The sequence below is a fragment of the Ursus arctos genome, unplaced genomic scaffold (assembly GCF_023065955.2).
Source record: "Ursus arctos isolate Adak ecotype North America unplaced genomic scaffold, UrsArc2.0 scaffold_4, whole genome shotgun sequence".
In the NCBI taxonomy this organism is placed as follows: domain Eukaryota; kingdom Metazoa; phylum Chordata; class Mammalia; order Carnivora; family Ursidae; genus Ursus; species Ursus arctos.
The window spans coordinates 8,566,838-8,577,238 of NW_026623056.1; the positions used below are offsets into that span (position 1 = coordinate 8,566,838).

Genomic DNA, 10,401 nt, shown 5'->3' on the forward strand with positions numbered 1-10,401 from the left:
TTACCAGTTATCTGGGCATCCCTTAGCTCCGTCAAATTGACACATAAAATTAACCATCACAGGCCATGAGTCCAATTACATATATAAGGTACTTTTTAAAAATAAAATATGCATTTAATTATATTATTTGTATTCTATTCATTAATTTTCCTTAATACTTTAAGTATTTTAAAGTGGGATCAAAGAGGGAATATTAGAATATTTCAAAATATTTTTAAAAATTGTATGTTATTATACTTTTCAATTTTACATTTTATATTATAATATGATTTATACTCAGCCATGAAGACACAGCAAAGAAAACACAGAAAATGCAATTTGGATGTTTCTATATTCTCAGTTTTCTCTAGTAACATTTTTTTCCCTTCTGTGGGAAACTTCATTTCACCCTTTTGAAAACAAATATAATTTCCCTTGTATTTTTTAAAATTTTTATTTCATTTCTTTCCTTGAGAAATTATTTTTAAATAGCTGATTTTTTTTTTTTTAAGATTTCATTTATTTATTTGACAGAGAGAGAGACAGCAAGAGAGGGAACACAAGCAGGGGGAGTGGGAGAGGAAGAAGCAGGCTTCCCGCTGAGCAGGGAGCCCGATGTGGGGCTCCATCTCAGGACCCTGGGATCATGACCTGAGCCGAAGGCAGACGCTTAACGACTGAGCCACCCAGGCACCCCTACTAATTAGTCTTTATCCCATATCTAAACCCTGTTGTCTGTTGTCTCTTACTATTGAGAATAAAAATCTTTTGCTTTCCAACAAACAAATTATAGGATACAGAGGCCTCCATATTTTTTCTGTAAGTTGGAAATTACCTATACTTTTCTATAAATGTTATAATGAAAAATATTAGATGCCCATCTTTTGAAACTACGTATCAACATTTTCTATGAATTCATATTTAGAACAGGAAATACTCTGTTACATTAAATCTGGACACTCATTTTAGCAAAATCACAATATATACATAAAAACATGCTCAGATATCTGCATGCATGTGTATAAAAGGAACTATGCAATAAAATACACAAGCTTGCCTCTGAGGAATATTATCAGTGTGAGTTCAAACAAAGGAAATAGAAACTTGATATTAGATTTTTGTTATACTGACAGTGACTGCCAATTTGGAGTAGGATCCAATATGATGAAAGAGTGATGCGTAGTCTCTAATTTTGACCAGACAACAAATATTGTGACGTTAACAGCGTAAAAACAGACAGACAGCACTGTGGAAGTTTGAAGACCTGGAATCAAACTCTACATGAACTTGGTGATTCTGTTGACTTCTCATCTATAAATAGACAGGGTTGGTAATATTTTATAGATTAATGGATTGCATGTATTAATGAAAAAGCAATTCAAATATTTCATTTTTCAAAGACACATTTCATAATTGACCCTTTTGTTTAAAGATAATGATTTCCTAAGTTTCTGTTGTGGGCACTGTCTGAACAAGCATTAATTTAGAACTTACCTAGTCTGAATTACTGAATTTCTTTTGTTCAAATATCTCGGTGTGTATTTCTATCAGTTGGACCATTCATTCATTCATTGTGCTTTTTAAATTAAATGCATTCCTCAAGCCCAGCACTCTGTTGGGTGTCAGGGATGTGAATGAGCAGCAAAGCCCCTGGGTTGCTAGTGGACGTGATATAAACATAAACAATTGAAAAATACAAACACTAGAATAAAACTAAAGTATAATAACACCTCTACCTCTGAAGAAGTTGGGTAAAGTTTTAACACAGAGGTATCATCAGAGATGTGTGCTGATGTAGTAAATTTTTATTGGCTGCAATGTATGGTTCTGCCCAGAACCCAGTGCAGTGCCAAGAACATGGTTGTTATTGATAGAAGAAAAGATGGGGAGGGTAATATGCTGATACTGAAAAGCATACAAGAGTATGGCTTGTTTAGGGTGTAGAGACACTGGGTGTTGCTAATAGGTACATCAGATTTGGGGAGGAAGTGGCCACAAGTTAACATGAGGAAGTAGCTTTGAGACTGATCATAAGGGCTTTGCGTGCTTTACTAAGATGTTTGGATGGTGTCCTGCACCACACACCAGAGGCAGTGGAAGTTTGGCAGTAGGAGAGTGAAATCTCTGGCCTGTTTAGAAAGGTACTGCAGTCATGCTACAAGAGAAGAAACTACTAGAGAGATTGCTGTAAGATATCAGAGGACAAAGCTCTGATGGGATTTTAGAGGGAGTTTGGAGAGAACTGGACATGTCAAGAGACATTTCCAGAGTAAAATGGACATTTCATGACTATATTGAGAAGAGTGATAGAGAAATAAGGAAAAGATTATTCGCTCCATGCATACATTCAACCTTTGATCTACACTTTATTAAACCCACATTGTTAGACATTGGTTTAGGTACACAGAGGCAAACAGGACCCGATTCTTTTCTTCATAAAACACAATGCTTGGTGTTTCTGGTTTTTGTGCAATTCTGGTTTTTGTGATCATGGCAATAATTGATTAATACGTTCTTAATGTATAGAATAAGACTAAGCTTTCCCTCAAATATGGAAATTAATCAGTGGGTTAAGTCTGATTGCTCTCTTGAAATCTCAATCTTCTGTCTTCAATATTTTGATGTCACTGAACTCGTATACTATTCTGTTTCTTTCTAAATTAAAATATTTGTGCAGCATTTTCAAGAATAATTTATTACTGCATTAGAAATAGAAACACCCCCCAGATTTTCATTGCAGTTTGCTTTTGAATATTTGTGGATTCAAATTGAGTAGAGAGGATGTTAATTAGTGTGCAGATTTTTTTAATTGTCTATAATAGGAAGTTAATTGGTGTTTTCCTTAAAGAATGAATTTAAGTAAATGTGATTTGAAAAGTGTAGTGTTGTTAATCGCACTGATCCAAGTAGTAGAGACTATTGATTGAGTAAAATAAGCAGTTTTGATTGTTTAACTGCCGGCTTCATTCTGGGAAACCAGAATTATATGGCAGTAATGATTACAATACTTGGTACGTGATAACTCTGACCTAACTCTGGGTGTATTTTTAAAAAGATTAACTCATTAATTTAAGGGACGTGTGTCTGTATTCTGCCCCTGTGTCATCTGCCCACTGTATCCTTTTCATCATCTCACTTCCCCTGCTCCCAGTACTGTTCATCTAACCCACAGCTGCTTGCTGTTGGAATCCCTTTACCCTGCAAGTGGTCTTATATGGAATGTTAAAGATAGGTGCAACGCTAGCTACCTTCTGTGGCATCCATGTGGTCCCACAAAAATTCATATATCCTTGCTGTGCCAAATGGTGGAAATACAGTCTGACCCACTGGGATGCCTTACCTTGGTCCTACTATTTCCAATATTCTTTTCCCACTACCTAGCCAGGCTCTGAGACTGATCTGCTGCCTATCTGCCCAAACAGACATCTAACCAGGGAATGAAGTGCCTGAATCCCTTTCTTGAAGGCACTGCATGTAGTCTCTCAGTAATTGCTACTCTGAACGGCAGCCTCTCAGCGTGAACATGGACTCCGCTCAAAGCAGAGGGCTTGATGACAACCCTATTCCTTCACAGAGTCTACAGAGGAGACGAAATAATGGTTTGTGGAAACAAGGCCGGTTTTGCCTCTTTTTGGTAAGCTCGTGTCTTGTCCCCACTCTCAGTGCCTTATAGACTCGTTTAAATGTGAAATACTTAGCATCTTTGACAATTCCGTACCAAAAGGAAAATTCCCACATAACATCCTGTTGCAGGTATGTACTTACATATGCACCAATCCAAAATGGATTCTAGACACCCTTGGCTACTATAGTCGCAGAAGTAATAGAAAGTAAACTTCAAAGAAAGAACACTCCCTCAGAGAGCCTTGGCTTTCACTTTGTCTGAACTCAGGTCGAAACATTAAAATTTTATACAAATTTAGTTTAATGATTTTACAAATTTGGTTTGTTTGGTTTTCATTTCAGTTCACCCGAATGGAAGAGTTGGTTTACTCTATACTCGTACACTGGGAAATAAAAACTGTCAGTAAAGAATCAACACATGCCCTCCCACAGTCCCCTAGTGCCACTGTGTGAACATAGTCTGTTTAAGAAAATAGGAAAGTATATAAAAATAAAATATTTAATGGCTAAAATTTACCTAAAGTATACAGTTCAGTATCTTCTGTTACATTCAGAGTTCTGCAACCATTACCCCAATCAATTTTAAAACGTTTTTCTCAACCCTCAAAAATAATCCCATACCCATTAATAGTCACTTTCCATCTTCTCATCCTCCAAGCCCCTGGCAACCACTAATCTACTTTCTGCTTCTAAAGATTTGCCTGTTCTGCACATTTTATGAATATAGAATCTTGCAGTGTGGGGCCTTTTGTGACTGGCCTGTTTTACTTAGCATGATGTTTTGCATGTTGTAGCGTGTATCAGTATCATTCATTTTGATTGCAGAAAAAATAAAAATTCCTTTGTTGAAAGGAATTATGTTGAAAATTAGGTTTTCCACAAAGAAACTTAGAGATGGAATTAGGCATGCAAAAAACTTACTGTTGAGCAATATCTGTGAAAGGATAAGAGCAGAAGCAGGATTGTAAAAGAGGGCTGACAGACCATGATGCACATCCCCCATCTTGGTGCCCCAGAGCTAAGATTGCCCACTGAGAGAATGTCCTCCATTGGGAGGGAATGGCCAGGGTCTTCCACCATCGTCTTGTTGGTGATTGGCCAGGGCTTTCCTGATAATAAGATGGAAGACTAAGGCAAAGCTGGATAAACCTTTCAACTAGAGGCTGTTAGCAAACCCCACTCCTGCAGCAGGGCAGCAAGTTCTTCCTTAAAGAGCAGTTTAAGTGTCACATCGCTGTTGCTAACATGGCTAAAATAAGCATCTGTTAAAACAGAAGAGCTCCAGTTATCTGGGTGTGAGCATGCTGGATTCAAAATAAGCCTCCATTGCATATTCATTTGTTGTCTTTTCTCCCACAGCAGTTGGAAGGCACAGGCTCTCACCTCCTTACTTCTGGAGTCAACTTTCTTCAAGTAGGAATTTTTACATACAGTGGGAGCTCAATAAATGCTGTTGATCGACAGACCTAGACAAGCAAGGAAAACATTTCTTAATTTGGACCTTGAAGTCTCCTTTCTTGGCACACAATGGAAGAGTCCCCTATCTCTTATAACTCTACACTGAAGTTGTCTAGAGGATTACAAAATATATACAAAAATTGTCTGGAAGCTGTTAGGTGGCTTCCTCATGGGTTTACAGCCAGCGTAATGATAACAAAAGTAGAAATCGTGGTTCTGTACAATGCTCACAGCTCATAGCACACGGGCAGACATCACTGGCAGTAAATGGCCATGTTTAGGTAGTAGGCTTTAAGGACTCACACCTTTCTTAATGCTGCAGCTCTATAGGTCCAGAGCCACTTCTTATTGAAACCTTCTTATGAATAACTATGACCATATGCTCCATCCAGTCCCCAGGTGCCCGAAGCCTTCCCGAATTCCACATACCTCATTGTGAACTGGGAAACTAATCTGTACTCCCTCAGCCATGAAATTTGCCACTCAGAAACCTGCATATTCATAATTCGAGGACCTGTAATGATGCATTGTAACTGACAGATGATCTAATCTCTAGGCACATATTGCTTTTAGTTTTACTTATTGAAGATGGAAGAGATTTCTCTCATTTCTATGATGGGTATTTATATACTTTTTATGAATCATGGTGACAGTGTGATAAAATTAAGAAATTCCATTGATTCAGTTATGAAGGACTTCATTGCTCCCCATGCATGATAAACCTGCATCACTGTTTGCACACAATATACATATTTAGGGACATAATTCATTTCAAAGTGCACAGCACACTGTGTGATCATAGAGAAAGCCTTTAAACAATTTTTTTTCTTAAATTCCTTTGGGGGCAAACACAATGGAAACAGCTTTGTAAAATAGTGGAAAGCCATACATCATGAGGAATTAATTAACTAAAGTTTATTGTTTTAACACTTAATTTTTTAAAAAGCTTTTATTTATTTGAGAGAGAGAGAGAGAGAGACAGAAATCACGAGTTGGAGAGGGAGGGGCAGAGGGAGAGTGAGAAACAGATTCACAGGAAGCCCAACATCCAGGACTCTGGGATCATGGCCTGAGCTAAAGGCAGATGCTTAACCAACTGAGCCACCCAGGCGTCCATCTCAACACTTTAATTTCATTCACAATAAGAAGTGATTATATGCATTTGTCAGCTGTCATAATCTTTCCAAGGGAGAGAATACTGCAGTTTCATTCTTGATAACTTGGATACCAACCCAGAAAACACTGTCTTACATTCTCATAAGGAACCTCTCTCTAAAAAATGCATTCAATAAGCAGAATATTTTGACCAAAGCACACATATATTTTAATGTTTATTTTAGCTAAAATATAGGTGATATACCAGAAATCATGATGTAACTCTTTGCCACCCAGTGTCATCCTTTCTCTGTTCTGATACAAGGACGTGATAGAAATTGGTAAATAAAACTGGAATTCAAGCCCATCAAATAGAGTTTGAAAATATTGCAAACAATATATTTGTACTTAAAAGTTTGTCAAATGTTAGAGGCAAAAAACAAAAGTGCATTTCCTGAAGATGATGAAAGTCAGTGTTCCTCATATCTAAATGGAGGCCTGAGCTACACTACGTTTATGCTGTGAGAAAACAGTAACATGGCTGTTAAATTGCACTATTCTTGTCTTGATCAGAGATTTGATATCCTGAATGATTGAAAGTTAAACGAATGAAAAAACACAGCAAAGGATGTCTCAGTCCCGAACCTGTTCTGCTCAATGTGAAGTTCATTCTATCTAGTGTTTCAGCAACTTGAACCTCTCCCTGCCATATGTGCATGTATATGCACGTTGTACTCCATGTCCTCTCCATGGTTCAATGGTCTTTATCATCAATTTTCTTGTGAAGGGTTGACAGACAACTATAAGGAAAATCAAGGTGGTCTTTGAATGCCAGAAAGTGATCTCAAAAATACACATAGACTACAGTATTACGAGGAATGAATATGCATATCTATTAGGGTTGATGTGGTACTGGCATTCCAATGCTATACCAATCATACAAACAGATTTTTAATCTGAATTGAGTGAATACTTGCTATCTGCCTATTGGTACTGTGCTGGGTATTAAACTATGTCCTAAGTGGAGAGACACTGCACACTCACTAGGCATTCAGAGGAATGTTGAACTCTGTTGTCAATGCCATAGTCCGTTTTAAGTGTCCCTAAGAAGAGAGGGCCAGGAAGTTATCTTAGATGATTAAAGGGGATAGCCCGTGTGGTTGAGATAAAACTCTTCATTACCTAATCTGTCTTGAAGCTTGTGATTTAGACTGGTATAGAAGCAGGAAGAACCTAGAGCAACTATGATGACAGAGAGCCACATTTGACCTAAGCATGAGGAGGAACAAGTACAAAGTTGGAACTATTCAACTTTGGAGTATTTTTTATTCATTTAACAGACATTTATTGGGGCTACTCTGCACGAAGTTTTGTTCTGTACATTCATATTTAATAAATGTGAATTTGTCATCCTTGGAAGCCAGAGCAGGGTGGGAAGCCAAGCAAACCAAGATGAGCATCGACCCGTGGTTTGGAGAATGGCTTCCTGTACTGGTTAGGCAATTGGACCAGATGTCTCCTGTAGTCCTGCACAGTGCTGAGTTTCAGTGATCCATATTAAATAAACACTAGCTAGCAAGGCAGTATATGGTAAATGCCATAGGTGAAGTATAAAAATAAATTCTATAGGGGTTAGAGGAGAGGGGATTACTTTCTTTTTAGAATAATCTTAGAAGGTTAATGATTAAAAGGGGATTTGAAGTGAACCTTACAGGATGGATAAGACTTAGGGTAAAAGTGAATAGTCTAAGAAGGGGGAACAAAATGAGTGAAGAGCTGAAGAGACAATTGCTCAGTGTGTTTGGGAGGGTAGTATTAAGCATCCTGGCCACAGTCATGGTTATTGTAGAGGAAAAACAGGGGTTTGGAGACTGTCTTACATTCTCATAAGGAACCTCTCTCTAAAAAATGCATTCAATAAGCAGAATATTTTGACCAAAGCACACATATATTTTAATGTTTATTTTAGCTAAAATATAGGTGATATACCAGAAATCATGATGTAACTCTTTGCCACCCAGTGTCTAGAGAAATGGGCAGGATCTTTGCATGGTGGCGAGGGAATGCTTCTCTCTTTTGCTGATGGCAGTACAACAGAATACCCTATGTGTTCATTTGTTGCTTAATGTTTTATGCCCTAGGAAACAGGTTAGGGTCACTGTTTCCTTTTTCCAGCATCGCTAAAACTTGAAATATACTTGAGACTTTTCTCCTCATAGGGGAGTATAAGGATAGATATGCATTGTTTTTGACTGTCAGCTGCTGGTTTTGGCTCACTGCTGAGATGACAGTTTACTCTTATTCAAGCTGTTAAAGTACTAGTTCGAAAACAGAGTTTAAGTAGGAAATAAATGATCCAGAGAATGACATTGCTGCTCACTGAGTACAAGGTTGCACTTCACATAAGGGTGTTGTTCTCCAAGTGAAACACAGTTCAAGTAGAAGAGAGAGAAGAAACTAATGTAAAAGTAGTGTGTGTCTCTGTGTTAAATAGATGAGTTCTCTTGATTTTCAGTGATACTTTTATTGCTGTACTGGCTTTTACACAGTTGTCCAGTGTGCAAAAATAATTTCAATATTTGGGTTGACACAAATGATGGAAGGTGAAAAATTTATAGAAATCTGTGTTTGCATGTATATTAATATACATGTGTTAAATGCAAATGTAATACTTTTTATGAACTATACACTGAATTAAGCAATAATGAAACTAAGCTAGGGAATGGAATGAACATATTCTATCATGTTTAAAGTGAAGGTGCTTGGTGTCTGTCAGCTGCTTCCTGTTTCTTATCTTACATCCATACAGTGTTTTCATGTAAAGATGACCTGAACATCCAGATGGCCAAAAACTTCTATAATGCCGTCTAATGGAGTAAACATTAGTTTTCCATCCATATTTTTAAAATAATTTGCATGATTTTAAACATGCCTTCTGACACTGCCACGTTTAAATGTAGAATGGAAAATAAAGCTTTTGTGACTTCTTACGTGACAGTCTCAGCTGAGGTGGAAGTATTTACTAGAGTGTATTGAGTGACTGAATTTCTGAATTTCTGCTAAAAGAGCATACCTGATAATGAGGATTATTTCTTGGCCTGAACACCCAATGAATGCTGTCCCAGAATTAAGGGGTATTCCACCCTGCACTGAAGAATTATGGTTAAATCCTAGCCAGTTCTGATCCTTTGCAGAACTTCATCACTGGGATTAGCATTCTTTGTATTTGTTACAATCAAATAGTGTGCATTTTGCAGCTATGGCGAGCCCAGTCTCTGGGCCAGATTCAGCTCACAGTTCTGTTTCTTTTTATCTCCACAGGGCTTTCGTATTTTTATTTTGAGTACCTTAGTGAGTGCTACCACTGTCATGTTTATTTCTTAAGCTGCTGTGTTTGGGAGCATCGCCATTGTCTGGCCCTAAAATCATTGGTGTTTGAGTCTTCTGCAGTGGCTGGAGGCTTTGTTGGAGAAGGGCTGCAGTGACAACAGATTCTCAGTCCTACCCACAGGATGCTTATGTTGGAAATTTCAGAGAGCTTTCAGTGTATCTGTCTTTTAAAGAAATAGTCCCTGACTGGGGCGGCTGGGTGGCTCAGTTGGTGATGCGTGCAACTCTTGATTTTGGCTCAGGTCATGATCTCAGTGTCGTGAGATTGAGCTCTGCATCAGGTTCCATGCTCAGTGGGGAATCTACTTGAGATTCTCTCTCTCTCTCTCTCTCTCTTTCAAATCATAAATAAATAAATCTTTAAAAGAAATAGTTCCTGAGTATCCTGATATACAGGCAGCATTCGGAACTATTGCAATTGTGCTTCCCTGGATAAGAGGAGTCATTTGCTTCAGTAGATGTGTTAATAGTATACACTAATTCAAAGCTTAGACTGTTGCAGTAATTCTCGAAGGAAAAAAAAAATCTCAATAAATAAACAACAAACCTTAAATTTAATGATTACTAGTGCTAAATGTCCTATGTGTGTTACGATATTTAGTCTACTAATGGAACGTTTTCTTCTCATCATGTCAGTTTCTTGACCTTGACCTCTATGTGATATCCCTCTCCTACTCTTTGTACATGGCTGGGCCCTCACTCTGCCTTCTTACCTTGGTTTTTATGCATCATAGGAATTTATTTTCAACTGAAATTATTTTGTTTACTTTTTTGTTGCCTTTTTTCTCTTCTGGAATGTAAGCTTCATGAGGCTAGATCTTTGTTTTATTCATTTCAGTATTCCGTTGATCTAGA

General features: G+C 37.7%; 1 protein-coding gene across 3 annotated transcripts in view; it reads left to right on the forward strand.

Moving 5' to 3' along the window:
* Positions 1–10,401, forward strand: part of NAALADL2 (N-acetylated alpha-linked acidic dipeptidase like 2) — a 1,320,052-nt gene that overhangs the window by 370,500 nt on the left and 939,151 nt on the right. The window lies entirely within an intron of this gene.